The 18,861-nt window shown below is 36.4% G+C and overlaps 1 long non-coding RNA gene across 1 annotated transcript in view; it reads right to left on the reverse strand.

Moving 5' to 3' along the window:
* The window catches only part of LOC106148340, a 39,582-nt gene that overhangs the window by 11,754 nt on the left and 8,967 nt on the right, over positions 1 to 18,861 (reverse strand). Inside the window, exons 2-3 of the long non-coding RNA XR_001233687.1 lie at positions 1,652 to 1,820; positions 433 to 526 (exon numbers count right to left, since the gene is read on the reverse strand). This is a non-coding gene — a long non-coding RNA (uncharacterized LOC106148340). The remainder of the gene's footprint in view (positions 1 to 432; positions 527 to 1,651; positions 1,821 to 18,861) is intronic.

The raw sequence follows: 18,861 nt of genomic DNA on the forward strand, positions 1-18,861 counted from the left end.
TTTACTTTAATTCACAAATATCTTGTGGGTCTAGGGAAGACTCTTAAAGGAAAGGAACTGGAATTTATTATATAAAAAACAGTGAGGACATAGATAAATGAAACATGTGTAAGTGCATGATTGAATGCCTGGTTTTATTTGTGTCCATAATTCTAAGCAGTAAGGCTATACTTTCAGGGATCATTTCTGTAGTATGCTACTAGAGGAATTTCTCTGATTGTGTAGAGTACAAGCAGTGCCATCATCACCTGCTGTTTATATCCCCTTGTATCCTTTTTATGCATAAATATCTAAATCTCTGAACTGTAACTGGAGTGAAGCTTAAAGCAAATCATCTTCCTTCTTCACGATCCCTGGTCATGTGTGAGGTGTTTCCACTTACTCCCACCATGAGGGGTTTTCCTCCAAGTCTCTGGGAAGGCCAATGGCTACCTGCAGTGCGGCTCAGCTCAGACGATCACAGTGCTGTGCTCCTGAGCCTGGCATCTCAAGGAGCCCGAAGGCTGAAGCAAAATAAATGCCAACTCTGGAAAACAAAATGAGACAGCCTAAATCCTCTCGGACAGTTAACATTTGCAAAAATGATGTCAGTAAATTATTAAACAAACATTATTTTTATGACCTTCAGAAATTATATATGAAAGGAAAAGGCAGGGTTGCTTTTGATTTATCCTAGACCATATCTCTTGAATAAGACTTAAAACAATCCTTTGAATAAATAAAATTGCAGGTGTGAACTACAGACAGGAAAGACACAAGACAGTACTTTACAGTACCATATAAGATAACTTTGCAAGGTTTGTAAGCATATGCACCATTTTATAAGGAAATGTGGTATAGCTGTAAATCCCAAAGACCTGTAAATGTAATGCTATTTATTTTATATATTCCCCAGTCTGCTATGCTTATTTTGAAGTTGTCAACACCGACAGAAATAAATACTCTGCACTTATATTCTTATTAATAATGCTGAAAACTAGAGTATATATAATATCAAAACTCAGCATAGAGTATATGGAGCATTTAAAAAATCTTGATCTATTATACTAGTTTCCAGTTTGTATTTTGTTGAAGCACACTTTCTTTTCTGCTTATTTTAACACTGATATTTCACTATAATTTTTACAACAAATGAATGCAAAATTAATAAATATATCTGATCTAGCTATATAAGTTGGTAACTGAATGAAGGAAAGAACTCAAAAGTCTGCATGCTGAATTTCATGTTGCTGTATGTATTAGGTCCAACCATAGAAAGATTATTTTCCAAACATCAGGCCAACAACCAATCCAGTCCTGCAGAGTGATAAAGAGTGGCGTGTCAGGGTGTTAGAAAGAGGAGGAGCCGAAAGTAGTAAACAGCCAGCCTGCCACTCCTTTAGATGGCATTCTTTATAAACTGTGAACTTTTTCTGGGCTAAATAAATTCTTGAAACTTATTAATAACTTGCACATTTGGCATTTTACAGCCTAAGGATCTCTGCTTGCTTCTGCTTCCAGTTACTATGACCCCCTACTCGCCAAACACACATGCATAGGTTTTTTCAGTGTTGAAAGGAAAATAGAGAAACCTAACTTTCCTCCACAAATTGATGCCCTCCTCTCTCAGGTAGTGGACCATTCTGGATTTTTGCCATGTAGACATCTTTACCTGGTTTTGATCTCTCCACAATCTTTCCATTCCTGAGCTCCACGTTTATTTGAGATATCACCTAACAACCTCAGATCCTGTGGCTAAAAATCCCCATTCATACTTTGATCATGAAGAAGGAAGATAAGATCCTGAAGGAAAAGTTCAGCCACCGGGAAGTTTGTTCCTTCTAAAAAAGAGAGAAAAGGGAAAGTTAGAAATTTCATAGCCTTAAAATGAGATTATAATGGAAAGCAAAATGTAGGAGCATCTTCCAAGTCCTCTCCCCAAACCTCCAAGGCAATGTCCATAATTCTAAGCAGTAAAGCTATACTTTCAGGGATCATTTCTGTAGTATGTTACTAGAGTCCTCTCCCCAAACCTCCAAGGCAACAGTGTCACACATTTAAAAAGTATGGGTGCATTCTGAATAGCTTCAAATAAATCACTGTCATTTTCTGTGTCATTGACTGGTTCTATGGAAGAATTTATGCATAAAGTAAAAATGTTCCCTGAGCCTGTGAGAGATAATGAGCAATTAGGAATGTCTGAAAGTCTATTCTTTAGCTCATAGTTTATCTTCAGCACAAAAGCTATTACTTAAGGGGATATAAATTAGTTAGACACAAAGTGTAACAAATATATTTGAGGCAGGCGTACTCGTCACACTTAATAAGATTAGAAAAGGATATCCTTTCTCTGAGCTTTTATGCTGGAAAACAGAATTAAATCAACGTTTCTCTTAAACACGTCAAACAGATTAGGAATCCGAGAACATATTTCCTTTGTCACAAATGAGTCACTCATAAAGTTATAGCATGTTCTTAGCCTGCACCATTAGTGAAACTGCTTTTAAAACGCTCCTGTTGTCAAAGGTGTAAAGAATTTGCTAGCTCATAGGCTCAGTCATACCCTGGAAGAGGAAGAAATTAATCCGGGGAAGAGTAGAAGGTGGGATGAGCCAGAGAGCTAGGTAAGGTCCGGAACACTCAGGTTTCAACTCCAACTCTGAGACATAGCCCTTATTTTAGAACAAATAGACTACTCTTTTGATCTTCATTTTTGAAGTATGACAGAAGGAAGAAGGAAGTGGTCCAAGGGAGGGAAGAAGGGCGTGCTCAGCTCCTAAAAGTATTACTCTAAACTGTGTTTTTTAAACTGACACATGTTAAGTAAAAGACAGCTGAAAACTGTCTTCTATGTCATTGACTTTCTAACTAGAAAACAAGTCAGAAAGAATTGGGCTACTTTTGTCAGGGATTGGAAGGCAAAACACAGGGGCTGCCCTTTGAAGAGGCAGGCAGACACCAGTATGTACAATAAGGCAAATATAGCTGAGGGAAGAGAAAAGTAAGGAGATACAAGTTGATACCAACAGTCAGGAAATAGGAGCTGGGCAGGATAGAGCAAAAGAAGCAGGCCTGGGCAAGCAGGTAAGATAGAGATACAAACCCTCTGTGTTAGGAAGCCTTTGATATCTAAATTGGACCTTTTACAAATCCTGGAGTGTTTGTTTTCCCTGAGGGAGGGATTGAAAGAAAGCTAATTTGGTTGTAATTGCTAGGTATTGAGAGCCATTTAATGCACTTCGACAAATCTGGCTTACTCAGTTCTGCTTTGCTTTTGAGGAAACTGAGGTTGGGGAATGCTAGCAAATTTCCCAAGGTTCAAGGCAATTGAAGGGGCTGGGTGTCCACCCTGAAAGGGTCTTGCATTTAGGCTGGAAGCACTGTCTCCCTCTGGTCACAAAGCCTTTCAGCTCTTAGTTTGAAAACCAAAATTTCCCACTGCCTTCCAAATGCAAGCTCTGTCCTTAGCCAGGCTGGAAGTATAGTAAGTACTGCTGAGTAGTGAGCTAGGTCAGAAGTAAAAAAGCTAATAAGACATAGGGCCTGGCCTTGGGAGGTGAGACACACTCTGTATGGGAGAAGGTGTGCACAGCCAGATTAAGCCTGGGATTTGGAGGCAAATTTCTTGGAGAGTAAAACACATATACTAAAGATTACGGTAGCCAGGGAGGACGGCAGGTACTGAGGCATCTGACTGGGAACTAGGATTTATGAATGGGCAGAGGCCTACCTAGCAGATGTATTGGACAGAATACTCATTAATGAAGCATTTTACTAAGTATTTATTGAACATCCACAGAACTCAAGGTTTTGCCCTATCTGTGAACAAAATAAACAAAGATTCCTGCCTTAGTAAACTCACTCTATACTGGACAGAGGAAACTAGAAAGTATTTCATACACTAGAAAACAAGTCAGGAACATAATTTCAAGAGCAGATGACAGTGGGAAAGTTGAAAACGTCAGAGTCTGAGGCAACTCACTCTGCCTGAACTTTTAGCCTATGGCGTCTTAAATTTCGTCTTAAAAGGAACAAATTTGGTCTCAAAACCTGGAGTGGCACTGAATCATTAAAGCATACAGTTTGGAAGAGTGAGACAGTAAGAAATTTACTCTTGGAATTTACTAAGAAATTTACAGAGGACAATTTACTAATTACTACTTACTAAACTTACTAAACTTACTAATTACTACTTACTAAACTTACTAAACTTACTAAGAAATTTACAGAGGATATGCTATCATGTTACAAATACACCCTCCTATATTTAATATCTGACTATTCCTATGTGGTAGCCTGTATGAGATTTCTAAAACTTGTGGGTCTAGTTTACCATGCAGACCATAGTCCATGTGAATTATGTGCCTGCAGATAAGTCAGGCACATCACCCATGGCCATATTTAGAAACCTTAAATTTTATTCTACTAGATGTAATGTTTGATGTTCACTTGGTAGTTGTGTTAACCAAACTGCATGACACTAAAATCATTCTCTGAAATGACTTTGCAAATGATTAAATTAAATTAACTTATATGCTCAAAAGGTAGATAGCTAAGGATATAGAACAAATTGAGAAAAGGCTTACATCTACCTGATTCTCCATCTGTTTTCAGAAAGGAAAAGACCACAACTTTCAATCCAACCTTCATGACTCATAAAAACAGATTTAAAATAATACCTAGAGAATTTTGAAAGGGACAGAAAGGCCGACTAGCTGTGTAACGCTAGTGCCAGTCTTCTTTCTGGATGCCAGGTGGCTGAAGGTGACTTTGGAGCTCACTACATCTCTACCACATTGTCATACCCATAATATGAAGAATGTGAGCTATTTAGGATAAAAACAAATGTTCTTTGTGTGCCTCATCCTCTCTCAGAATACAAAATTTGACTTGAAGCTTTGTACTAATTCTGACTCAGTCCATGGAAACTTTACAGGTTTCATCAACCCACACCTACTTTTATTTGAGCAAGGGAAAATAATATTTAGTTCTTTCCTCCAACAAACAAGTCTCAACAAAGCCAAAGCTGGTTTAGTCATTTTCTCAGCCATTCTTTTGCAAGATTTTGTTTATGACAATGAACTTGAGTCAATGTTTTTTCTAAAGATAGACACTAAGATACATATAATAGTGCAATTATGAAAACACAGAACTCAGTAAACAAATTAACATGTTTCTGTTGTTGACATGAAATATATTTAAGTAATAAAAAGCTAACTAATAGTAGAGATGTGTTTTTGTAAAGCACACATAGATTTTATTTCAAAAACTGGAATAATTTACATAGAAACTTAGTCAAATTTCCACAAACAGATATTTTTTATTTTTTAAAATTTTATTCCTCAAAATCTAAAACTAGAAATTCCATTCAACCTAGATATTCCACTTCTAGGCATCTTCCCAGAAGAGTTAAAGACATCGTATTACAGTGGTGCATGTGTACTAATGTTTATATCAGCACAATTCATAATAGCTAAATCTTGGAACCAGACTATATATGTCCATTGACAGATGAATGTATATAAAATAAGTTTTATTTATACAAAATGGAGTACAATCCTATCACAAAGAAGGATAAATATAGGTCATTTGTAGGAAAATGGATGGAACTTGATACCATACTGTTAAGTGAAATATATCAGACACACAAGATTAAGTATTGCATGCTTTCTCTTACATGGGAAATGCAAAATATTTTAGATGATTTAATTAATGAAGTTGTTTATGTGTTAAAATTTTCTTATTCTTAAATAATAAATTTTCATTGAATAATGAAAATGACAGAATAATCATATATGCAAAATTTACCTACATTTTCTTTTATCAATATTTAGAACTCATTATCTTAAGGAGCACTTTCACATTCAGCATACATTTTCAGTGTAACTACTGTAAAGAAAACTGGTACACTATTTTATTTAACCTAAAAATATTTTGGGATGAGTCAGTTAAAAGATACAATAGAACTGAGATCTCAATAGTTATCATCAGAGAGAAAAGAGAAGGTGTACTCAGGTACAATGGGCCAGTCAAAGTAACCTAGCTTTAAGACTAGTCCCATAGATACAGTTAGTGTTGGAGAATAGTATATAAATTAGAGGTGCCATTGAAAGAAACAGTTAATGTATAACTGTTTGATCAATCTTACATGCCTATATCTAGTTATCTGGGTTACTACTTTGAAGATAACAGTATGTAATATAAAACCATTGTTAACTTCCTATCACTTTGTTTTCAAATTCTGTATCATTTTTATTGTTTTTATGTTGTCTTGTTTATGCCTCTGTTTTTGTTATTTTGTTTTTGTATTTCCTCTTTAAAATTAAGAAAAGAATATATACATATATATACACACACAAGGAGAGCTAAGTGTATTGCTGATGTCTATTGGTTTATTGAAAGGAATAGTTAATGCTTAAATTTTTTTTCTTTTGACCAATTTTGCATGCTTATATCTGGTAATCGGAACAACTAATTTGAAGACAACAATATGCAATATAACAACCATTTCTGAATCCTTACCATCTTGTTTAATGAAGCTGTGTATCATTTCTAATGTTTTTTATTACTTATTATTGTCTTTAATTGTTTGATCAATCTTGCATTCTTACATCGAGTAATCTGAGCAGCTTTGTTGAAGACAACAATATGAAATATAACAACCATTGTTAATTCCTGTCATCTTGCTTTGAAATCCTGTATTGTTTTCATTGTTTTTGCTTTGTTTTGGTTTTGTCTCCTTTGTTGTTGCTGTTTTTTGTCTTTAAAATAAAAATAAATAAATTAGAATTGCCTATGACAGCAGGATTTGCTGGTCAGTAGAGATACCCTCAATGGGGTGAAAAAGTGTTATACTGGGAAAAAAGTCTATGTATTCAGGAGCACAACTCAAGACAGCTTAATCCACAGCAAGGGAAAGGAGGTCCTACTCACATTAAAATCTATGACCATGTTTGTGAGGTCAGAGACTAGGAGATGTGAAAGACTGCTGTGACCTAATAATACAGGACAAACTAAGTTGTCAGTGATGGTATAAAGGAATCACCTCTGCTGGGTATGCACTGAGATTCTTTTTTTTGAGACAGGGTCTCACTATGCAGTTCAGGCTGGCCTTGAGCTCACTTTGTAGCCCAGGCTGGTCTTGAACTCACAAGGATCCTCCTGCTTCAGCCTCCAGAGTGCTGGGATTACAGGAGTGCACCACCACACCCCACAAATTGCACTGAGATTCTTGAGGCAGCAAGTAACAGAAAACCATAGTCATGCTGCTTTAAATAACAAAAGGACTTAGCTGGGAAACCAAAGGGGGTTTTATAGAAAAAAGACAGAATTTGAAGCATACTTGATTGTTGTTCCCCAACAATGCTTTATGCTGCATCATCTTCAGGATGACAGTTCTGTCCTCAGAGTGGCTCCCCTCACTGGGACAGAATGTCTGCAGCCGCCACTACGCACAGTCATCCAGGAGATAGAAGGATGCCCATGTATGGTAATTTCTCCCTCAAATCCTGGTGCTGATTCTAAATTAACCAACTTTGATCCTCTTGGTGTGGCCAAAGAAAACTTACAGACTGACTAGCTTAGTTTAAATTATTGTATTAGGTATCTATTTCTGTGCAACAAATTCCATCAAAAAGTAGCATCTTCATACAACAAACATGGCTTTCCATGGATCAGAAACCCAGGATCACCTTGGTCATGTGGTTCTGAGTCAGGATCTCTCAGGAGTGCCATCAAGTTGTTCATTAGAACAACTGTCTCATCTGTAGGTACCAACAGGAAGATTTGTTTCCATCTTAGTAAAATTCAGGTATGGCTCAAGAGTTGGAAGCAAAGTCCTCAGTGTTGTGATGTTAAGAGGTGATAGTACCGGTAGAAAGTGAGGACTAGTGGAGACTATTTCTAGTCTGGCATCCTTGAAGTCCAGGCTTCTTGCCGATACCTTTTTACAAATGCTCCAATCGTGGTGATGTCAGCCACTTTGAGGCCTTTGCTAGAGCCGGCTTTATGTCCTTGCAATTCAAGAACTGAGAGCGAAGGGAATCTCTTTTCTTTATAAAGTACCCAAACTCCAGTATCTCATTATAATAACATCAAGTGGCCTAATACACATTGTTTCATTGTTAATTTTTTTTTTTGGTACCAGGAATCAAACTCAAGACCTTGCACTTGCCAGGCAGGCACTTGTGCCGCTGAGCTATGTCCCTGGCCTGTTTCATCGTTGTTAGGATTCAGATGCTCACTGATTATGGATGGATCACCAGATCCCTAATGTATGAGCCTCCCTGTAGGTTATCTGAGTGTTTTCCTGACATGGCAGATGATTTTCCACAGGTTGAAAGGTCAGAGACAGAATGGCCAAGATGAAAGACACAAGCACTTTATAATCTATTCATAGAAGTAACAAAATGTTGGTCACACAGATGAAGCCTAGTAAAATGTGGGGAAAACAGCACAGTATATTAAGACTTAGAGGGAGAGATTATTGAGTGCTACACTCCAGGGTGGCCACCACCACCATGTACACCACCTGCAACCAGGAGCAGCATCAGCTTGATCAACATCAAGTGGGAACTTGACTTTAAGCAGATTACAAAGAATTTGCAGAACGAAAAAGAAATGGAAGAAATCTCCTGGGGAATGTAACCACTTGGCAACCATAAAAGCCTACAACATTTTGTTTCATATTAATGCAATTGTTTCTGGACCTTCTTGGGCCACTAAAAATTTTGAATAGCAAAGCACATTTAGAAACAAATAAAACATATTTAGCTGATACCAATGACTTAAAGGGAGTTCTACCATAAAGTATGCTCTGTGGCAAGGAACAACTCTAACAGGTTTCTTTTTTGATTAAAAATTATTTCAAAGTGAAGCACTTTGCACGCCTCATTTTCTACGGAATACTCTGATAAATAACAAATCAGATATTTGTGAAAAATTTTCATCTCCATGTGCTGCTAATTGTATACTCCTTACTTATTCAACACTCATGTGGGACATGCTCCAGTGGAGAAATGTACAATGGAGCAGTATTATTGAGTCACCAGTGCACAGGTCAAATTTCTTTGTTCATTTTGTTTCACCTGGCATGTGAGTAAAAACCAGAGGTAAGGTAACCTAGGGCTGCAATTTTAAAGGGATAGGGTCAATTCTCTAAGTTCATGAGATAGGAAGAGCACTTCATGGCTGTAAAAATGACATATCTTACATTGCTTTATATGTCATTTAAAGTGTTACTGCTCTATTTTTTCCCATCCCCTTTCTCTCTCTTTCTTCTCCCACCCCTATCTGTTGGTCCCCTACATCAAAAGGGGTCCAAGATTGGGGAGAGCAGAGAAGAAAGGATGAGGTAGGGGAATGAAAAAAAAAACAGAGTTAAGAACTGTCACAACAGATTTATCAACTCCGTACAATAAATGCAATCATGATGTCCTGCAAACATATACTTAAAAAAGTATTATTATAAACTTTTGTAACTGTTTTCATGCAAGAACCTTTGTACTGATCAGGGCAGATAGTATTACCCTGTCATAAAGTAAAGAGAAAGAAAAACATTTTCTTTCAGCATAGAAAATGCATCTCCCTATTCAAAAGTATGCAAGTTATGAAAGAAGTCCTAACTGATGATAGAAAGGATTTCAAAATAATTCGTGGTTTCCAATTTTGTGTTGAAATTACAATCTTGAATGTTTGTATGTATCTTTTTCTTTACACATTCCCACAACCTACAAAAGAGCAATTTGAAAGACTTTGTAGTACTCAGATATCCTTAATTTTGAAAGTACCAGCTCACGTCATATCAAATACGGAAGTTATTTCTCTAAGGTTTGGATAATGTTAGATGCTAGCAGTTCACAGATATTTTCAGATATTCCTGGGTTAAAAGGAGTTTCTCTGCCAAAGATATTCCCTCCTGGGAAACAGCCAACACCTCAAGATCTCACAAACATATCATATTCCCCTTCTGTAATTTGGGACAACTCTGAAGGGTTATCCAAATGCCAGAACTCCCTGTGGGATTGGCTAGAATCTTGTAACTGCACCAAAAGTGTAACTTCTCCCTCTGTCCCGTCTTGCCTTCTGACTTTCTTACAAGTGTCTTCCTACCAGTGTTCTCCAGTAAATCCCCATTTCCAAGTCTTTGTCTCAGCTTCTTTCCTTCCAGAATTCTTGACTTAAGACCATTCATATCAGGATTGAACCTAGGGAACATCCTTTAGTAAGGGATTTTTCAAGCCATGTGACCTAATGGGTCACCAGGAATCTGTCATTGAGGCTCTGTCACCAGGGATAGGTAGAATACTTCATAGTCACCGGCATATTATGTTAGTGATGTTGTTAGTACATTCACTGGCAATGAACATAAATGGTATTATATTGGAAAAGAATGCCCTAATGATGCAATATATCATACACTGAGAGAAAGATAATGAAAGGCTGCAGGTGATAAATTACTAATTTCAATTACCAATTTAATGTAAATGTCAGAAGCAGCATGCAAAATGACTCTTATCTTTCACAGTTGGAGGGTCAATAAAAGCACAAATGGGACTCAAGAGCTCTAGAAAGTGTTGATTTTCTTCCTGGAAATTCTTTTATGCCAAGATTAAGGTCTTGATAGGAAAGAAATTGTATCCTTAGGCTAGAAATGGAAATATCTGGGTCAATATAACTGAAAACCTTGATTTCTTAACCTAAATCGCTTGGCCTGAAAACTCTGGAACCCATTTCTCCAAGGTACAGACTAGCACTCAACTTGACTTGAAAATTTTACAGAGATGTTGACCTTGTAAGTCTACATATATCCTTGTCACCCTGAAAATATCCACACATTTCCTCTGGACCAATAACCAAAGTTAAATCACAATAAAAAATGATGTGAAGAACTGAGCCTGCAAAGAACACTGTAATGAAGAGATTTCTGGTCCCAGACAAATTGTCCAGGGAGGAGTGATTGAGAATTCAGAAAACTGAGCTGAGCCCTAAGAGTTTTAAGAGTATTAAATTAAAAGGTATGGGTAAAGCACAAGGTTCTATACAGGAAAGATGAGTCATATATGATCTGTCTTCTGTGATACAAGGTTTAGCTCTTACTCAAGAACCATGGAAGATAAATGACACTAGCAAGCTACTGGCCAGGCTCACAGTATTTGCAGTAGAAATACAAGAACCTTCATGGTATATTGTGGCAGGCAATACTGATAGCCTCAGGGGAGTTAACCTGCCCACATGGTTATACATCCTAAGGCTGGAAGCCATGAGCCAATTCACTCTCTGGAAGTGTCCAAAAGACCCTGTATTCATACATTAAAGAATGCGCTAGTAAATGGGACATCAGAATAGTTGGATAGACCAGAAGTGTCTGTTGTCCCTAGGCCAGGGCTAATAGCAGGAATGGACATTACAGAACAAGCTCCCTGGGACAATGGGGAGCCCTTACAGAACATAGGCCAGTGGTGACAGGTAACTATTTGCAGTAAGGGTGCAAAATTATTATAAACTTTGCATCACAGTCAAAAGACAGGCCAGATGTGTAGATCTATGGAGATACTTAGCACACCATATTGCCCTTGGGCACAGATAAACTAGTATCCAATAAGAACGTTCCTTAATCCATATCAACAGAACAAATTAAGCATGGCTAAACAGGAAACTGAAAGCAATAGTCCCAATAAAAGTTCTACTTTTCACATCGGAGGCAGTTCTAAAAACCAACCATTGACTAAATAAAAGAAAGCAGAGATGAGATCTCAAAAGTGTTTAAAGGTCTCCCTCCTTTGTAAGGTTCAGAAGGTCTCTGTGGTATGGGATACACTGAGTCATTACATCAGAACACAAAGTAAACCTAAAGCGCGACATTCAGAAATGTACTCTATGGAGGCGTTATATTCTACACTAGGGAATACCCCTTTGCTTTACTTAATAAGAGACCTTAGGACTGGCAGCTTTGAGCAGGCTCTAAACAATGAAATACTGAGCACAAGAACTATGCTACAGTGCAGGCAGCATTGCCTCTTGAGCCAGCAATACCTTACAATTGTTAGAAGTGTGGTCAAACCCATTAGCATCTCTAGACCTTGTAAAATTGGAGGATCCAGCCATAGGGCAGTGAGGTACTGCCAGAGTTGGCCAAAGTTATCCATCATGAGTCATGAACTTCACTCTGTCAAAACATGAAGTCATAAGATCAGGGAGGTCCACAGCAATTTATTTTTAGATGGAAAATGTATATATACAAAAGCAATCAGAGGTGTATTAAAACATGGCAATAGCCCCGAACCACACACCACTGTGGTACTGGTGCATCTCCCTTAGCCAAACTGTTCACACTGTGGTTCTCTTTCAATGCAGGAGAAAGGGTATAAGCTTAGTTCACAAATATATTAATTTCACTAAATATATGGGACAAGCCAAAACAACTTTCCCAAGGGTAGCATTTAAAGATGACTGAAGAGAAATCCTTTTGTAAATCAAAAATTATAAGTTGAATAATTAATTCTTCATTTGTACGGCAAGAGAAGCATCTTTTGGCAAGAACATAAACTCAAAGACAGTGGGAAGTGGTTGGCCAGGAGTCGAGTACAGCAATGGTAAACCTTTCAGAAATGAATGTCTAAACTGCAACCCCAAACCTGTTTATTTATTACAAAGTGCCAACACTGCAGTTAAACCCGATACTGAAGATTTGGTTTAGAAAAAAAGCTCATGCATGAACATCTTTTGTTCTAAAATAAAAACAGCACACATGCCATTGGTTCACCACTATTGTTCTAGAAGAAGATTAGACTTGAGAAAACAGATTATAGGGCAGAGACATGTAAATGGATCTATATAGCTGGGTCCAAAGGGTGATTTTTTGAGTCCCACATTTGTGCTCAACAGAGAGTATCCGGTAGGTAACTGTTAAACAACAGGTAGACAGCTAATATCAGCCTAAGAAGAACTTATTTACAGCTAAGCCACAGTCCACACAGCTCCTGCAGAAGTCAGATGGATCTGCACCTCAGCTTCATTGCCAGATAAAGGAAAGAACTAAACCAAACAAATATATTCTTAGATCTCCATTGTCCTTTGATTGGCAACATCAAAAATCTATAAAAATTAATGAAGTAGTAACACTTGAACAATAAAAAATTTAAAAACTAGTTTGTAAACACAGTTCTAAGGAGGATCTATTTATTAGAATTAATAGATAAGTAATATAAAATAATAATTGTGATAAGGTATGTATAGGTCTATAGGAAAAGATGAATATAATTAGTAAAATAGAGTAAGGGGAAAAATGGAAGCTCTAAAAAGCACCAAATGGAAAGTATAGAAAAAATACAATACTGGAGATGACAAAATTCATTGCATACACTAGTGAATTGAACACTACAAGAAGAAAAGTGAAGAAAGACACAGATAGGTCAATAAGAAATCACCCGAATTGACATAGAACAAAAATTGAGGTGAAATTAGTGCTCTATGAATTAATACCAAGTGACCATAATTCAATTAGCCAAGGAAAGGAGAGGAATAATTTAGAATGCAAAAGCATACTTTAAAAATTGCTGAATATTTTTTAATTTTAATTTTAAAAATTGAACATCTAAAACGTCCAAAAAACTCTAGCAAGAAAATTAAAGGGAAAATATATCCAGATACTACTTTGTCAAAAACCAGAATAACGTGAACATATTAGGAGAAGTCAGAGGTGAAAGAAAAACTGAAGATAAAAATGAAAGGACAAAGGAAAATATATAATGATGAGAAATAAAGATACAAATAATGATTGATTTCTCATCAGAAGCAATATAAACTGAAAGAGAAAAGAGCTCATTAAAGAGTTCAACTAAAACAAAGTAACTTCACACAAGAAGTCAATGTATAATTCTACATCCAGTGAAAATATTCCTCAAAATTGAGAGTGAACTAAGGGCTGAGATAACACATGTTCAAATGCTTAATTAGTTATGGATACTTTTACACATAGGATAAAGACTGAGGTCTCAGTGGTTTTCAAGTAACTTACATGTAGCAGGTGCTCAATAAAGATTGATAGCTGGGATTGATGTCAGCGGTTTATTGAAAGGAACAATTAATACTTAAAATTTTCTTTTTCCTTGACCAATTTTGCATGTTTATATCTGGTAATCAGAATGACTGATTTGAAGACAACAATATGCAGTATAAGAACCACTTTTGAATTCCTACATCTTGTATGGTGAAACTCTGTATCATTTCCAATTTTTTTTATTACTTGTTACTGTCTTTGATTGTTTGATCAATCTTACATTCTTACATCTGGTGGACTGAGCAACTTCACTGAAGATAACAGTTTATAATGTAGCAACCATTGTTAATTCCTATCATTTTGTTTTGAGGTCATGTATCATTTTTGTTGTTTTTGTCTTGTTTTTATTTTTGTCTTCATTGTTGTTTTGTTAGTATTTCTGTCTTTAAAAAGTTGGCTTGATGAAATGATATCATTACATTGAAAGTGTTCAATGTCCATGTGATTATAATAAAAGTTTCTTTGCTTCTTTTCAGAAAAAATGAGAGAAAATAAAGTCACATCATTTAAACCAAAATTGAAAAAGTATGTTCATAGCAAACCTATATTGAAAATAATTAGTTTCTTTTAAAGTAGTTTGTTGGTTTAAAGTAAGAATAATATCAAGGCTTTATAGGGTTAATCACATTTAAAAGGACACAAAGAACACCAAGTGTAAATATCTCTATCTTATTAGAAGTTTTTCCACAAGGGAAGAATTATAACTTTCCATGTTAGACGATAATAATTAAAGAATGCATGTTTTATTTAGTAAAGCTATCACTTATAATGAAAACTCAAGAAAAAGAAACAGTCAAGATGGCAACAGAAGGGCTGGGGATTTAGCTCAGTGGCACAGTGCCTGCCTGGCAAGCGTGAGGTCATGAGTTCGATTCCCGATGTCGGAAAAGAAACCAAACAAAAACAAAAACAAACAAACAAACAAAAAAAGATGGCAATAGAGAAAATTAAATGGAACTTGAAGAAACAACAAAGAACACAATTGGAAAAATGTAGAGCAAGCTGGGAGGGTGCAGTCCCACCAAGCCAGTAACTACACTAAATACAACTGGACAGACAACTCTAGTTGCATTTTGTTTTGATTTCATTTCTTGTTCCCATTTCCCCACGCTGTTACACCACTTCAGTTTCTTTTTATCTCTCATTTTAATCACTGCGAAGACTTCCTTATGCAGTCAGTCATCTTGCCTCAATTTGCTCACATGCCACACCAGCACCAGACAAGCATTGCTGAAACAGACCCTTTCAAGAACTTGGCTGGAATAACCATGTTAATTCCTCTCCAGTTTCTTTACATCTCCGTGTGGGGCTGGAGGTCTTCTATCTACAGAGAAGGCCCAGAAGTGAGCCTTGGAATCCGAGGATGTATCTTGATTGCTGCCCCAGCAAACAACTTACACTAGAGGATACAGTAGAGAATTCTGGAGAGCCTTTGCCTTGAACTAGGCTTTAGACTCTGCTGTAGTTGATTGACATCTATCATTTCTTTGCAAAATTTTCTGTTGCTCCTCATTTTGCTCCAGATGCTGAAGTTTCTTCTTTGCTCCACAGTTTAGTGCCCAAGGGTCAGCCAAACCTTGCTCTCAGCTCAGCCCAACCCAGCCCAGCCCAGCCCAACCCAGCCTAGCCCAGAGGACTGGCTTGGCAAGGGGAGACTCAGATACTTTCTTCTGCCAAAACTACAGCATGAGCATTCCTCCACATCAAGGTTCCTGTAAGCCTCAGGGTAGAGCCACAGCAAATATCAGAAGCTCCCTGAACATTTCTTTCCCTTTTACTTGTTTACATCTTTATCCCACTTCATTCTTTTTTTCAAAGTGCCCTAGCTGTTTTCTCTGCTTTGGGAACACTCACTCACCCACTATGACCTTGGCCAAATCTTCCACATATTCTCTGAAATGTTTCCTAAAAGTCTGCCTTTTCCTCCTATCTGTCTCTATGCCACTGTGAACCAGCATAAATCACACTGAATGTGTAAGTATTGCCTGCCTACTTCAGGCATCAAATGATGAAGAACGAGATTTTGTTTATCATTTATCTTCTTCACATTTAGTATAATGTTAACATTGAAAACATTTTGCTGAACAGGAGCATACAATATAGATTGAGAAACTCACTCAGAATAAAGATACAAACAGGAATGAGCTATACTCTTTCACTGGCCAGAACTGTAGAACTGTAATAAACTGTAATAAAACTGTAGTAGGTTCCACAAATCTAAGTACAGCTCACTAAGCATCCACATAAAGCTGCAGCTCAAGCATGTGTGAAAGGAACTTAAGGGCAACAATACTAAATTGTCAAAACTGCTTTATACAAGGTTAAAGCTGTGTGATGTCTGAACTTAATTTAAATGGTAAGATTATTTGCTCAAGAGCAAACTGATGATGATCTCTACTTCCCAAAAGTTATTATCAAATTAAGCAGAAACACAATGTCAGGAAGTACTTAAAACACTTCAATGACCAAAGTGTAGCACTTTGCACATGTTCCATTAAATACAGAGTCATTGCATTGATTATAAATCGTACTCACTATGCTATAAGAAAAGTTGTAAGAGTCTATCAAGGTTTCTACTTAACAACAATTAATGTGGGTACATATGTGCCTTAAAATAACAGATTATCACAGATCCAGAATGAAATCATCTGGAACTTGAAAATGCATATTTTAGACAATTATATATTTTATTCAAAAGAACAACTAAGCAAGAAAATCCACAGAAATATGAAAAAAATTGAAAAGGGAGACTAACTTCAGTGGCTATTAAAATATTATAAAGTCTTCAGAGTAGGCACATGAGTTAATAGACCAATAGAAAAATAAATGAAAATTCAAAAGTAGAAAACACTGGACACAGAAGTTTAGGATGTCATAAAAGCTGCATCTCAAAATGGAAAGGAAAAAACAAACTGTCTAAGGAATAGCCAGTTAGTTCTACAGAGAAATAGAAATTAGATCAATTTTTATACATACTGTACCAGAATTAATTCCAAACAAATATCAAGTAAAGAAACTATGCAAGTATTAGGAGGAAATATCAGTAATTCTTTTCTTTTCCATGCCTTAAAACCCAGATGTGATAAGAGAAAGGGCATAAATTTGATCATATAAAAATTAAAAATTTACATAAGTGAAATCAAAAGAAAAATACAACCTGGGAGACTGTGGTGGGAGGTTTTCAACTGAAACCACTTGTCAAATATTACTAGCCCTATGGAAATGCTTGTAGAAAAGTGTGCAAGTGATACAGTTCACAGAAAATAAAAGCAAAATCCTTGATCTATATGGGCAAAATTCCCAATATTGAACTATGTGATCTGTGATTATGCTAAGAAAAACAGACATTCATATGTTCCAGCTAGAAATGTAAAATAGCAAAGCTCCTGAGGAGGGGAATTTGGAAATTTCTAGAAAGATTACATACACCCATTGACCCAGCCACCCCTCTTCTAGGAATTTTATTTTTAGTACATGTTTACAGTACATGATGTTTACATTCCTTCTGTGAAGTTGGTACAGATATGTAATACATCTTACTTCCTTTTTAAAAATAGTAATGATAAATTAGCTTTCAGCAATATCACAAACTATGAATGTTTTCAAAGAGAGAATCAAAAGACCTCTTATTTTGGAAAATTTGCCATTAAAATAGACTGGAAGTTTGATTAACTACTCAAGTCCTTCCAATGGTGACAACCAGAGGAAACGTGATCTGTAGCTGAATTTGAGAATGAAGAGATTATGTCCACTGAATTTTAATTCACTTAGGCTAATATGATGGGTCAGGCCATTTTCAGTTTTGTAGTACAATCTTGTTCCGCTGAAGTCTTTAGCAACAGGTACAATTTTAAATTTTCTGAGAAAAGTGTACTGTGGAGACTAATTATGACATCTTGGGAATAAACATCTTGCTCTTGTTGCAAAATCCCACACAATTTGTATTCATTCTACAAATGTTGCCATCGCCGGAGATGATTTTACTTTCTGGTCTGGTGCACTTTTCATGTGTGGTAAAGAATTTACAGAGTAAGATGCTCTGGCTGACTGACCCATTTGTTTACACTCAGGAGAGATTAGCCAGAGTTTTCTTTTAATCAAAGTAGTCAGCCTTAAATGGCATTTCTCCTCCAAAAGTTGCCAAATTGGGAAAATGAGTGCATTAATCGTGAGTCTTCTTTCACTGTGAAAGAAGTCATGCTTTCTCAAACTCAGAGTTACAGTCTACATTTTCAAAACGGGGATTTGACATAAGACAAACAATCATTTTCGCCAAATCACAAAACAAAGGAAAATAATATTGAGGGATTTTTATAATGTAAAGATTAATTTTTGTCTTTTGGTAATATATAATACAAGATATATGTGACATACCTATAGTAGCATAGAGAATTAAATACTAACTCTATTGATATTGTATGCTAATACAATTCTTATTCCTCAAAAAGAAAAGACACCAGAAAGCGCAACTGAGGGTCTCCTACTCTTCTACTTTATAAGATTCTTATGCCTCAATATGTGTAAATACCATTTACCCATCTTGATCTACAAATTCAAGTATGTATTAAGTTCCCACTACTTACAGATCTTAGTGTTAGATCCTATGACCGGAAGCAATTGCGAACATAAACGGAAAACAAATAACCCCTCCTCTGAAGGAGTTTATAATTTGCGTCTGAGAGATGAATTGGTGCTAATATGGATCTAAGTGTAATCCACGTCCTGAAACTACAGTGCTGTGGGGTTATGGAAAGGAACCAAGATTGACAGGGAGACTAAAAGATGCTGTTAGTCAGACTGTGATGTTTAAATTGTATTTTAAG

The sequence above is a fragment of the Chinchilla lanigera genome, unplaced genomic scaffold, assembly GCF_000276665.1.
Source record: "Chinchilla lanigera isolate Chin_1 unplaced genomic scaffold, ChiLan1.0 scaffold00019, whole genome shotgun sequence".
NCBI classification, from domain to species: domain Eukaryota; kingdom Metazoa; phylum Chordata; class Mammalia; order Rodentia; family Chinchillidae; genus Chinchilla; species Chinchilla lanigera.